Source organism: Siphateles boraxobius, unplaced genomic scaffold (assembly GCF_051911475.1).
Source record: "Siphateles boraxobius isolate OS27281-9 unplaced genomic scaffold, OSU_SipBor_1 48, whole genome shotgun sequence".
In the NCBI taxonomy this organism is placed as follows: Eukaryota; Metazoa; Chordata; class Actinopteri; order Cypriniformes; family Leuciscidae; genus Siphateles; species Siphateles boraxobius.
In genome coordinates this window covers 13473672-13487770 of record NW_027509119.1, presented here as the reverse complement: position 1 = coordinate 13487770, position 14099 = coordinate 13473672, and the positions used below count along the sequence as shown (strand labels likewise).

At 41.2% G+C, this 14099-nt stretch overlaps 1 long non-coding RNA gene across 1 annotated transcript; it reads left to right on the top strand.

Moving 5' to 3' along the window:
* The first annotated feature begins 11520 nt into the window (after window positions 1-11520).
* On the top strand, window positions 11521-13037 carry LOC143710876 (uncharacterized). Its single transcript, XR_013194671.1, has 3 exons — window positions 11521-12214; window positions 12301-12386; window positions 12609-13037. It is a non-coding gene; the product is annotated as an uncharacterized LOC143710876 (long non-coding RNA).
* The last annotated feature ends 1062 nt before the right edge of the window (window positions 13038-14099 follow it).

Here is a 14099-nt window from a genome sequence, read left to right as displayed (position 1 = left end):
CCATATTTCTACCAGTAGGCCTAGTTACTTTCTGATTAAATTTAGCCTTTTAAGAATAATTTATCGTTGAATATTTAGTGATCTGAGAGTTGTTTTTGATTAATGTAGACATTCACACTGTAGCCTACCACCACAATAATTCAAAGGATAAATTGGCGGGAAGTGCGCGCCATAGGCTATTCTGAGACAGTTCGCCTGTTGCTAAGGGGAAACAATTTAATATTCTATATAATCTTACCAGTCAGTGATTTCACAAAATGAAATTTCATGTATAAAATGTAATTCACACTTTTTTTTCTACCAACTTTTTAATGAATAGTACGTAAGTAACATCTGGTTTAAGACATTTTCCAAATATGTTAGAGTAGCCTAGGCCTATCTTCGACCAAAAAAAACTTATCGCAAAAAATAAATAAATAAATAAATATTATTATTTTTTTAAAGTTAGCAAAACCATTATGCCACTGATTCATGGCAGCATCCTTTTTATTTATTTTATTCTGGGACAAGAGCGGCCAAAAGCGGAAGAAAAGCATACTTTCCACTGAGGTGATTTTGGCAGCTAGGATCAGATACGTTTAAGTGCAGCTTCAGATATGCGGTGGATGGGGGTGGGGAGGCTCAAACGGATGGAAAGTGCAAAACAAAACTGCTATATTATGTGTTAAAGACGACTTTTCAAATAAAAGATACTTCGTTTTAGTTAAAATTGTGCATTTCGTCTCAAGTACTTGTCGAAATTGCTATTTACCCCGAAGGCATAAACGATACAGGCGATAAAGAGCTCTACAGGAGACTTACCTGCAGTCACTGATGCATTTACTGCAATGACATACCCTCGTGATTCATTCACTCACCTCGCTCATCTTAAAAAGCTGATGTTGAGTTTCCTTTTCTTTCTGTTAGTCTTTGGAGGTCCACAGTCACCTTTTCCCGTTCTTCTTCTCTTGTTCTTGGGTGCGATTATGAAACACGGTGATATGCGAGACGGAGTGATGTGTTGAAAGAAATCCAGCGGGCTACCAGCGACGCGGCGCGAGCAGGGAAGAGCAGTGCGGTTGTATGCGCGCGCGTGTGTGTGTGCGTGTAGACCCCCTCCTTTCCTCAACCCTCCTCTCGCGCTTCCCCCCTCGCCCACTCAAACGCAATGAACTGCGAGGACATTGTGTTGTGTATAGACCTATTCAACGAAACACTAGTCCAAAAGCGTTTTGGAGCGAATGCATCAACTCTCAGCTCATGTTAAAAAGCCTATACATTTAAAAGTGCGTCTTTTAATAGTTTTTAATTTTATTTTATTTAGGCATTATTATTTTTATTATATTATTATTATTATTATTGTTGTTGTTGTTGTTATTATAATTATTATTGTTATTATTATTGTTGTTGTTGTGGTTGTTGTTAATCAAAGAAAAGGTGTAGGGTTGAAAATCAATTATCAACTTTCAACTTTTAATAGACTGCAGGAAATCCATTACAGTCCAAGTAAATCGTTTATCTTATTATGTCATCTTTACAAAACTGATATACCCAAATGGTGGGAGACATATAGCCCTATCCCCACACTACATAAACAACATTAAATGCTGGTGAATGTTTTTATATTATAAATAGACTATTACGTCATAGTTTTCATAGTCACAGTCATTCTTCTAGCTCTTCATATTTGATTTACGTTCAAAATACTATTATTGTAAGAATAAAGTTATACAAAATAAAGTTATTATAAGAGTTTTTAATTAGGATTCAGACAAAATTATTCCATGTCATTTTACTCTCTTTTTTTATTATAACTTTTTTGCATCTTAAACTATCCTACTGGTTTTCAGCTGCCACTGTAACATCCTAGATTCGCTTATGAAGTAACGTGGGTTTATAGCGCCCTTGTCTGATCTATCTGTGTATTACAGCTTTAATTAAGAAGGCCTATATAAAGGGACTGCAAATGCATCATGCAGCAGCACTAACAGTCATTTTTTATTTACACTGCATTGGAATGAAGGATACCATCTTGTCCTTTGAGTGTATAGAGAATCTACAGAATCTGCTGAACTAGAAAATGTGGTCAGTCAGACACATCTCTAAGTCTCCACAGATTTCTCTAGATGAAGTCTCAAAAAATGTGTGACTAGTTCAAAAGACTAGTTATGGCTTAAAAAAATCCATTCACCTCCCAAAAAAAGAATGAAGAGTAAGCTAATGTACAAATGTGGGAAACCATAATTTACAGCAAATGAGACAGTAAAGTAATTGATTAATTACAGATTAAATCAAACATATTCAAACACAAAAATTACAACAACAAAAAAGAAAAAAAGAAATGTATTGTAAAAAGCCAAAAAGTGTGTGGTATCTGTCAGGAGTTATTAAGGGATGAAGCACACAGGACAGGAGTAGCAAATGGATGGAATAAATCTTGTTTACTATTTTACTCACGTTCTCCAGACATTACATCTTACACAACAGTTTAGGTTTCCTTTTCAAATTAGTAGTCCACAAGAAAATTCACTCATGAACACAATACCCCCCCCCCCCCCCCCCCCCTTTTTAAAAACAGAATATAGAACGTCAGATCTAGTAGTCCTTCAACCAAATAGACATCTGAAAATCGTTTACAGTAGGTCTAGTGGTATGAGTCTGTGTTTAGTGAGAGGTGTTCTCAGCTGGAGTTGTTGGTGTGCATGGAAATGCAGTGAGATGGAAAGCATTCCGGCCAGCAGCCATATCATATCACTCTGGAGTAATTAGGGTTTACAGTAGGGTGCAGCAAGGCGACAGAGCCGGACCTCTCGGTGCTTCTACCCGTTTGGGTCAGAACACGGGAGGAATGCAGGTCTGAGGCGAGAGGACGCTGGCACTGTCTGTTGCCGCTTCTCCCTTAAGAAAATGTCTTTGTGTATCATTTTTGCACTCTAGAACCTACTTTTTACAAAGTCACTATCTGCTATCTACCAGGTAGTTTTTTATAATTGTTTTTGAACGGATTACATGGATGTATGGATTTTTGTATCATACCTGTTGTTGCTGGCAATCTTCTTCGTACAATGTCGGTCTGTACCTGAGCCGCTGCACTGCAATTGTTTACTGGCCCTGTGGACTTGATATCTCTCATCGACATCAGCATCAATATCGTCTTAACAGACAACACATCACTGCCAAGTTAGCTCTCGTTGGACAAGGTAACATCTCCCCGGCTTAGCGAGCAGCCACTTATCAGCCGGCTGGACAATCTTCGGATCTACTCTGTAAAGCGACATGATGCAAAAGTACTCCATCCCACAACTGCTTAACTTGAGGAATAACAGCAGTCCAACATATATCTCAGCCATTAAACAACTTAAACTTCAAAGCCGACCCCGCTACATCCATAGAAGCTGCCGTAGAAAGTTTGTTTTCTCTCAGTCTGGTGACTCCATTCCATCCCTTTGGTCAGCCGAGCGCATTGTCGCACGCCATCTACGTCATCAGAACGCCTCTCTACTTGGAGTAAATAGCGTTGAGAAATCTATTTGCATAAGACCCGTCACTACGGAGCGGAACATAAAACGTGGAGTGGATTTCAGTCTACTTCGTTATTTACAGTACATCACTCCATCAAACATCAAAATTGAACTGTTTAATACACAGTCTCTCACAAACAAATCTTGTCTTAGACACAGCCACATATTGGACAGGAATATTGATATCATGTGTCTTACTGAGACCTGGCATCAGCCAGAGGGATTTTTTGCATTAAATGAAGCATGTCCTCCTGATTATCAATACTTGGAGAAAGCCCGCCACTCCGGTCGCGGTGGTGGCCTAGCAGTACTACACCGCAGTGACTTAAAACTCACCCCGCTGTCTCTGCCTGACTTGTTCACTTTTGAATGCCTTGCCTTCAGATGTAAACCACCCTGCACTATGACTATTCTTCTCATTTACCAGCCTCCTAAGCAAAATCCAGCTTTTATCCCAGAGATAAATGAATTTCTCACTTCACTCTGTGCTACATCTGCAAATATTGTTATACTTGGAGATCTGAACATTCACATTGACACCCCCTCCTGTCATCCAGCAGTTGATTTTCTTCAGCTATTGGATGGTCTAAATCTTAAACAGCTTGTTGACGTCCCCACACATAACAGAGGACATACACTTGATCTGGTGATTACTGACTCTGCTCCCATTGAAAATCTGCTGGTATACGATCTCGGAGTGTCCGATCACAAAGTCATCTCAATGGAGGTGAACTTTTCTCATTACAGCAAACCAAAACGTCGAATCCATTTCAGAAACATAAAAAATATCAACTCAGACACTTTGGCTTTGGACCTCCTGCAAATTCCATCCGAAAATTTTACATCAGTATATGAATCAGTGGATTTTTATAACAGCACCCTGAGCAGTATTTTGGACCTCCACGCACCTGTAAAAACACGAATAGTCACTTTCTCACGTACATCTCCCTGGTTCACTCCACAACTACGGAAAATGAAAACAGCAGGTCGTGTACTTGAGCGGCGTGCTTCAAAAACTGGACTTACTGTTCACAAAATAGCCTATCAAGAACATCAAAAGGCCTATTCAATGTCGCTAAAAAAGGCACGGACACAGTATTATTCAAACATCATAAGTAAAAATCAGGGAAACTCCAAGAAGCTTTTCTCTACCATAAAACATCTCACCAAGCCACAAACTAGTTCACATAATGACACATCAGAAGAGAAATGCAATAGCTTCATCACTTTCTTCAGAAAAAAAGTTGAGACCATCCGCTCTCGACTCTCCAGACTCTCCCCTGCTCTGTCTGTCCCCACTGCCGACCCACAGCCTGGGACCTTCCAGCCTCTCTGTTGTTTTTCTGAAATCTCTAAACAACAGGTTGAGGACATCATCAGCAGGATGAAAGCTTCCACCTGTATGCTGGATCCTTTTCCTACAGCTCTGGTGAAAACTCACATCAGTTCTCTTAGTCCCTTAATAACCAAAGTCATCAACCATTCTTTATGCACTGGCCATGTTCCATCTGCTCTTAAAACTGCTGTCATCAAACCCCTTCTAAAAAAACCCACTTCAGACCCTGAAGTTCTTGCAAACTACAGGCCTATTTCCAACCTTCCATTCCTGTCCAAGGGTCTAGAAAAAGTTGTTGCTGCCCATCTTCAGGATCATCTGAATTAAAATTTCCTTTTTGAAAAATTTCAGTCCGGTTTCCGTTCCGCTCACAGTTCCGAAACAGCCCTGATCAGGGTCACAAATGACCTGTTGATGGCGGCTGACACCGGCACACCATCGCTTCTTATCCTACTGGATCTATCTGCAGCTTTTGACACGGTTGATCACAATATCCTCCTTCAGCGCCTCCATCATACTATCCGACTCTCTGACACTGCTTTGAGCTGGTTCCAGTCCTACCTGTCTGGAAGAACAGAGTATGTTTCCTTGGGAGGTGTAAAGCCTCAGACGCATACAGTCACTTGCGGTGTTCCTCAAGGGTCGGTTCTCGGCCCCGATTTTGTTCACCATCTATACTCTTCCCCTTGGCCACATCATCAACAGGCATGGAATATCATTTCATTGCTATGCCGATGACACTCAGCTATATATAAAAACCAACCTCATCTCATCTACAGCCACTCTGGCATCATTGAGCTCCTGCCTTGAAGAGATTGAGGTATGGATGAAGGCAAACTTCCTACAGCTAAATAGCTCCAAAACAGAAGCTATTTTAGTTGGTACACCACATCAGGTCCAGTCATGACCCATAACCCACATTACCTTCTCTGGTCAAAACATTCCACTATCATCGACAGTCACTAACCTGGGCGTAAGATTTGATGCTCAACTCACATTTGACGCCCACATAAAACATCTGTGTAAAACCTCTTTCTATCACCTCAGGAACATTGCTAAACTCCGTCCCACACTTGGTCTGTCAGATGCTGAAAAACTTGTCCATGCTTTTGTATCCTCGAGGCTGGACTACAGCAACTCATTCCTCTTTGGAATTCCTGGAAAAAGCCTTCAAAAACTACAATATATTCAAAACAGTGCAGCAAGGATCCTAATGAGGATAAGAAAATATGAGCTTATCACTCCCATCCTTCACTCTCTTCACTGGCTTCCTGTCTCATACAGGATTAACTATAAAATCATCCTACTTACCCATCAATGCATCCACGGCAATGCACCCCCCTACTTAAAGGAACTACTCACAATGCAAAACTCTTCACGCAATCTCCGCTCCGGAAACAAAGTCCTTCTTCAACCACCCAGAACTAAGCTCCGTACTATGGGGGATCGAGCCTTCTGCTCAGCCGCACCGCGTCTTTGGAATTCCCTTCCAAAAAACCTAAGGGCTCCTCAAGCCATAGACTCTTTTAAGAAAGGACTAAAAACCTTACTTTTTAAGTTAACTTTTTTATTAATTTTTTTATTTTTTATTTTTTTATTTTCTCTTCACGGTTTTTATCTTTGTTTATACTCTGTAGCACCTTGGGATTGTTTTTAACTATGAAAAGTGCTTTACAAATAAAATATATTATTATTATTATTATTATTATTATTATTATTATTAGGAGACAGGCTCTACACGTAGGCTATAACATCTAGCAAACGTGTTACGTGTCGCCCAGCCCACAGCTCTACAGATATCTGTTAGGAGCCACGTGCCAGTGCCCAGGAGGATGCAACGCCTCTCGTGGAGTGAGCATGCAACTTGAGCGGGCAGGGCACGCCTTGTGCTTGGTAAGCCAAGGCGATGGCATCCACTATCCAGTGGGCCATCCTCTGCTTGGAGACAGCCTTTCCCTTCTGCTAGCCTCCGTAACAGACAAAGAGCTGGTCTGAGGTCCTGAGACTTTGAGTTCTGTTCAAGTACAAACAAAAAGCGAACGGGACAAAGCAAAGTCAGGGCTGGGTCTGAGGGACCTCAGATGCTTCTGACTCCAGAAGAGATGGCGGGCGAGTTGCGACATGCGACGGGAGCATAGACCAGCTTGTCGGTTGATGTACGCAACGGTCGCAGTGTTGTCCGTACGGACCAGCACGTCCCTACCCTGTAGCGGCCTTTTCAAGCGGCTCAGAGTGAGATGTACTGATAGCAACTCGAAGCAATTGATGTGCTAATGTAGTTGGGGGTCCGTCCACACTCCTGATACTGCATGCCCGTTGTACGTGGCACCCCAGCCAGTGGCAGAGGCATCTGTGAATAACACAGCATGCCTGGACACCTGTTCCAAGGGGACTCCTGCCCGCCAGAACGAGGGGTCTGACCACGGGCTGAAGGTCTGGCGGCACACCGGTGTGATTGCCACCCGGTGAGTGCCGTGATGCCACACCCATCTCCGGACTTGGCCGTGAAGCCAGTGCGGAAGCGGTCTCATATGAAGCAGGCCTAGTGTGGTTACCGCTGCTGCCACTGCCATATGCCCCAGGAGCCTCTGAAATAATTTCAGTGGGACCGCCGTCCTGCCTTTGAACGTGTTCAAGCAGTTCAGCAACGACTGAGCGCACTGCTCTGTGATGCGCGCTGTCTGTGCGACCGAATCCAACTCCATACCGAGAAAAGAGATCCTCTGCACAGGGGAGAGTTTGCTCTTTTCCCAGTTGACCTGAAGACCCAACTGGCTGAGGTGCCTGAGCACCAGGTCCCTGTGTTTGCATAGCTGATCTGGAGAGTGTGCTAGTATGAGCCAGTCGTCGAGATAGTTGAGGATGTGAAGGCCCTGTTTTCTCATGCCTCATGTTTCTCACTGCCTCTGACTGGGATCATTATAGATCTCTTAGGAATCAGTGCAAGACTCAAACCCGAAATGCTAAATCCCTTTATTAATTAAAACGGTTTATTAATCCCTTATATGGACAAAGACGATCCAGATATCATTGTAGCTGAATTAATGTGAATTTTAAACATTATTAAAGACAAGTAATCAGTCGGTAATAATATTAAAATTAATCAAATTGTTTTTCGACAGGTCTGACAGGTACAGAAATTTGAAAACAGTAATCAAATGTGAAAAAACACTGCATATTCATTACTGTATAAATTAAATATAGATTGATCTTTTTGTAATGTTACAAATGGTAGCCTATTTAGCCAAGAGCCGTGAGTAATTTATTTGTCCTTTGTTTGATTAACATTAAGAATTTTTAGTAGGTAAACCGGTGTTGCGGCTGAACACCAGTAACACCGACTATGGCAGCAAGCCTAGTGACAGCCCTAGATTAGATAATTTTTTTTCTAAAAACTAGGTATTTAAAAATGCACCTACATTATTTCCTACTTTGTGACTTTTAGTCAGATAAAAGACCATTTTTCCAGTCATACATTTTGTCATTGAACATTTCTTAAAAATAGTGTTAGAATATTGCCTGATCTTGTTCACGTGAATCCATATGTATCGTCAAGTGTTAGCTAAGTGTATCATTACACCCCTAATATAACGTAATTTTCAAACAACAAAATTTTTACATTTGTCTTTTGTGCACACTTGCTGTGTACAAATGCCTTTTCTTTAGTTTTTGTGTAGTTTTTTTAGAACTGTTTAGCAAAAAATGTCTTTGTCCCAAACACTATGAAGTGCGATTTAAAATTTAACACAGATTTTATAACACAAATTTTGACTAACAGCCTAATTTCATGAATGATTATTTACAGGTTGAACAGGCAAGCACCAGTGCAGCTGTAGCTCAGTTTTCAGGTAGAACATATGTAGAAGGTGGTTCACCCAGGGTTCTGTCTGTGCAGGCATCTCATTGTCAGGGTGATGATAGGTATGACAGTTTCTCAAGAAATCATCAGTGCACATGTGTAGCGTTGACATTTTTGGCCAACAAGAGTGAAGGGATTACGTTCAAGATGCCTGACCTTGATAGAGTTCTAGAGGAGGGAGATGCGTTATATGTCGGCGTTAAATTGCAGCTTATTGCTGAAAGACCGTTTAATCGCAACCATCTGACCATGGAGGAAGTACCGTTGAGTGTTGCATCATTTAACCGGACACACGTTGTGCTGAAGTCAGGAGTGATGTTTGGATACCTCAGAGCCACAGGGACCCCTGGCACTGAAGAGTGGTGGATTCCTCTCACTGAAAGGCTACAGTGTCTCTCCACAGATGTCAGGCATGCTTTGCTCCTTGTGGCTCCAGAGTGTATTGCTGTGTTCAGAGACAGATCTGGAAGGTACGGATACTTTGATTCTCACTCGAGGACTGCTTCAGGCTTGCCCCATCCTATTGGTCATGGTTCATGCAACCACTGAGAGGCACTCCATCGTATTGGGAGAAAACGTTGAGAGATCTACAGGCTATGATCAGACAGTTAGGAACCCCTACGTTTTTTGCACATTCAGTGCAGCCGAAACGAGATGGCCTGAAGTAATAACAGCAATCAAGGCCCAGCAAGGTGAACACGTCGACTTTTCCGAGCTTGACTGGACGACAAAGTGTGAAATCCTCCGAAGCAACCCAGTCACTGTCATGCGCATGTTTGAGAAACGGTGGATGCACTAATGACTCATCTACTTTTGTCGCCTGCCCAACCCATTAGTAAAGTTGAGGACTACTTTTACCGAGTGGAGTTTCAAGCTAGAGGAAGCCCACATATCCATCTTCTTGTTTGGATAAAGGACGCGCCCGAGTTTGAAAAGGATTCCGATGAGGATGTCTGTGACTTTATTGACCGCAACATAACCTGCCAGTTGCCCGATTCCTCGGCTGATCCTGAGCTTCACCAAATCGTCACAGAGGCTTCAGCTTCACAGCAGGAACCACTCAAAGTCCTGTAAGAAGGGAAATTTATTGTGTCGATTTGGGTTCCCCAAACTACCGGTGTCTAGCACCACAATCACTCGTCCGCGACCACAGCGTCCTGAAGAAGAAGATGACATGGACACTTCTCCATCTGGAAGCTGCATGTTTGCGTCTAAAACCACACAACCACAGCGTCCTGAAGAAGAGCATGAGAACGCCAAAAAGCAAGCAGAGAGAAGGAAGTTAAGACGGGAGGCTGCTCAAAAGGCAATGAGCGATGCCAGGACAAAACTCAAGCTGTGGGATCTGTTGAACGACCCCCAAGCCTCCTTTGACAGCTTGTCAGCGCTACTTACAGAGTGTAAGTTGTCCATCGAAGATTACGTCAAAGCATTGTCCAATGCCAATGTGATTCTGCTGAAGCGTGATCCAAAGGAGTCCTGGGTGAATGGATACAATCCCGATTTGTTGAGGGCATGGAATGCTAATATGGACATTCAGTTCGTTCTAGACGCTTTTAGCTGTGTTATATATATGCTTTCGTATATTTCCAAACCGGAGCATGAAATAGGCGATTTACTGAATAACGTGATCAAGAGTGTGCGCGAGACGAACGTTAGCGAGGAAGATGAGATGAAGCAGATAATGCAAGCCTACTCAAAACACAGGCAAGTTAGCGCTCAGGAGTCTGTGGCACGAACATGCGGCTTACCGTTGAAGAAGTGTTCACGAAGTGTTGTGTTTCTACCGACGGATGATGACGCGCTAAAGATGAGTCTTCCCCTAAGTGTCCTACAAAATAAAAATCCAGATTCCGAGGATGTGTGGATGTCAGGGATGATCGATAAATACAGAGCAAGGCCTCAAACGCCTGACTTTGAGAAGATGTGTCTGGCAGATTTTGCTTCGGAGTGCCGCATCGTGTACGGTCAACAAGCCAAAGGCAAGAACGTTCACCGGCTGCTCAACGGCATGGGTTTTTTTCAGAAAAGAACGTCTGGGAAGGCTGCTGTAATTAGGTTTGCAAGTTTTTCGGAGGAAAAACAACCCGAAAAGTTTTACAGTAGATTACTCAAGCTTTATATGCCACATCGGACCAACGAACAGCTTAAACCTCCCAGATTTCCAACGTACGAGACGTTTTACAAGAGTTTTCTACTCGACACACCGAGAAATTGAGCAGAAAGCTGGCGGTGGAGTCGCAATATATTGCAAAGAGCATATTTCAGCTCAGCCTAGGCAGTTTATTCAAAATGTGACCGATCTGGAGTATTTCGTCATCAAAGTAGATAGCCCGATCAAAGCGACAATAGCTGCTGTGTACAGGCCACCACACTACGGTTTTGTTCTCGAAAAACTTGAAGAGTCTGTTGGATTATTTGGACATCGTGGACGAACATCCCGTAATAATCTGTGGAGATTTTAATGAGGATCACCTCTGCACAGGAAATAAAACTCTTCTGGAACTGTCTAAAGGATACACGCAACTGATCACCACAGCAACAACCAAAAAGAACACCCTATTGGATCATATTTACGTCTCTCATCCGGATTTGTGCCTTTAGTCAGGTGTCTTGCATAGTTATAAAAAGTTATCACAATCCCGTGTACTGTATTTTGCGTAAATTAGTTTTTTTTTAGTAGACAGATATTGTTGTGTTTTATGGTAGGTTAGTATGTCATACGGAACCGTTTGCCACTAAAACTGCTTTATAACGCACCAGTGGGGCTTCGACAGCCTTATTCAAACGGTTGGGCGAGTATGGTCGGGTTGCGGTGAGTTTGTGGTAGGTTAGTATGTCATACGGAACCGTTTGCCACTGAAACTGCTTTATAACGCACCAGTGGGGCTTTGACGGCCTTATTCAAACGGTTGGGCGCGTATGGTCGGGTTGCGGTGAGATTGTGGTGTTAGAGATTAGGGTTTGGAGATTGTGGTTAGGTCATGCCAAGGGTTTATGGCACTGAGCTAAGAGGAAGGAGCAACCACAGCAGCAGGAAGGACGGAGGAGTAGTGTGACAGCTTCAGGGAGGAAACAGACATTTAGAGCAACAGTGGCATTAAGTTACAAAAGACACAGCAAGGCAAAGAGAGGAGTAGCAAGGCACCATTGTAATGTATTTGATTTTGACCTTATAACATTTTACCTTGAATTTATGTTCAATCTATACAATTTGTGACAATCTGTGCAGTCCCCTGCTATTCTATGATTGATATGTGCCCTTCTGTAAAGTTGCAGGAAGAATTGGGAGACAATAGCAGTCCTGTCCGGATATGAGTGTGCAAAAAGCTAAGTGTTAAAAGATTTTGCTTTAGTCAGTGTACTACTGCTTTTCATAACCACATTTCAATGTAAATGTTATATTTTAATCTAATTTTGATTTTGATGTTTTTCAGGAACCGGCCAATTGAAGTCAGATTGTCTGAGAAGATCATGTGTGCCTCAACTGGGTACCAGCTAATGTGCTCATTTCTTTCCGTAAGTTTTATTTCTGAGTGTACTTTCTTGCTTTTTTGAGTTTATTAGTATTAGTGTATGTAGTGATTCCATTATTCATTTATTAGTTTCATGCCCAGAGGACGGGAAAAAATGTCTATGACATTGAGAACAATGCTGAAGAATAAAGAAACAGAGGAAGAAGCACACTGAGGTAAAGTTTGTCAATACTTCTGGCAAGGTCTAGTGTTTAAGTGCATTCTATTATACAATGGTTTGTTTAAAAGCTTAGATTTTAAAGTGTATGATGTTCTCAGAGTTGAGAGTTCAAAAATTGTCTCTTGCGAGACATACATCTGACCTGAAACTCCATACGTCTTGGAGAATCAGAAAATTCACTAATATTATCATATCTGTTTTACCTCCTCTACCTCAGGATATCCAGCCTGTTTGCAGGGTGAGATCCAGCGGTTAGATGGCGGGAGATGCTTCATTACACCACATTGCATATCATCATTGGATGCACAATTAATTAATTGTAATATATTTATAAATGTTTTTACTATCATATTATATAATTGCTTACAATTTCTAGATAAAATAATATATCATATATTAGCTTAAATAAGTTATTTTAATGTGTACGCCGTGCCAGAGGAAAATGGGCCCCCTCCCCCTGATGAGTCTGGTTTCTCTCAAGTTTTTTTTTTAAATCTCCCTTAAGGAGGTTTTTTTTCTTGCCACTGTCGCCACTGGCTTGCTCAATGGGGGTGTTGTGCCAGGTCCTGTCCCTACCGGGTCCCTACCGACCAGGGTTTCCAAAACAACGGTTTGCAAATTGACGATTATGTTGTTATTATATAAATCATAAAAATGTAAATTAAATTAATTTGAAATCAAAATTAAATCAATTTATAGCTTAGCACTTAAAGCTGTGAGCCCTGTGAAGCCGTTGTATATAGTGATTTCGGAACAGCTAAGGGGCGTTGTTAAAATGTTCTGAAATCAGTGTAAATCATGACTTCACGGGGGTTATGAGATCATTCATTTTATAAATGCATACGCAGCAATACACCAAATCATTGACAGTAAAACAGTATTTTATTTAAAATGTACTTTAGTGAGTAGAAACTTTTACCAGTATTCAGCCAAAATTAAAGTTGAGGGTTAGAAATGATAAAAGTGAAGAATTTAAAACAAGAAATTTGAGAGTGAAGGATTTCCAACATATTGTGTAAAATAAGTTATCAGATAAGCTACGTTATCAAATATTAATTGTATTATTAATTGCCACAGAATGCATTTCTGTTTTCATTTTTATAATCTTAAAGGTAATGCTGTAAAACCAATTTTAATATGAAGTAGATCGAACAACTATAATCTAATAACAACACAATAGGACCTAATCCATTGGCTGGGTGGGATTTGGCACAACAGGCGTTTTTATAAATCTTTTGAATAAACATTTTGGTTGAATTGGCTTTATTGAATTTTACACGTCAAGAGTATTTTCTTGTGAACTTCAGAGAAGATCCAGGTAAGATGGTAAGAGGGTCATTTAAAAGCTTACATTTAAATTATCTTTATATACTTAGAAAATCAAGACCACAACAGTTACAGGATATCAACAATCAATCAAAATTTGATGTTTTTAAAAGAATGACAATATGCATATATATGCAGATACGTCTGTTCCTGTTTATGTGTCTTCACTGAACAGCATCCATATGTTTTATAATCCAGAAGTGTGCATAATTGGAGATATATCAATACATTTAGACGGAATCATTATTTATTTTCGTATTCCAATAAATTGTGACCTGATGAGCATTGGTGGCTTTGAGCGATCGCTGTTATGAGGTGGTGTGGTCTTCAGCTCTGCAGCATATTTTGAATTTTTTAGAGAATTAGGCATATGTGAATTTAA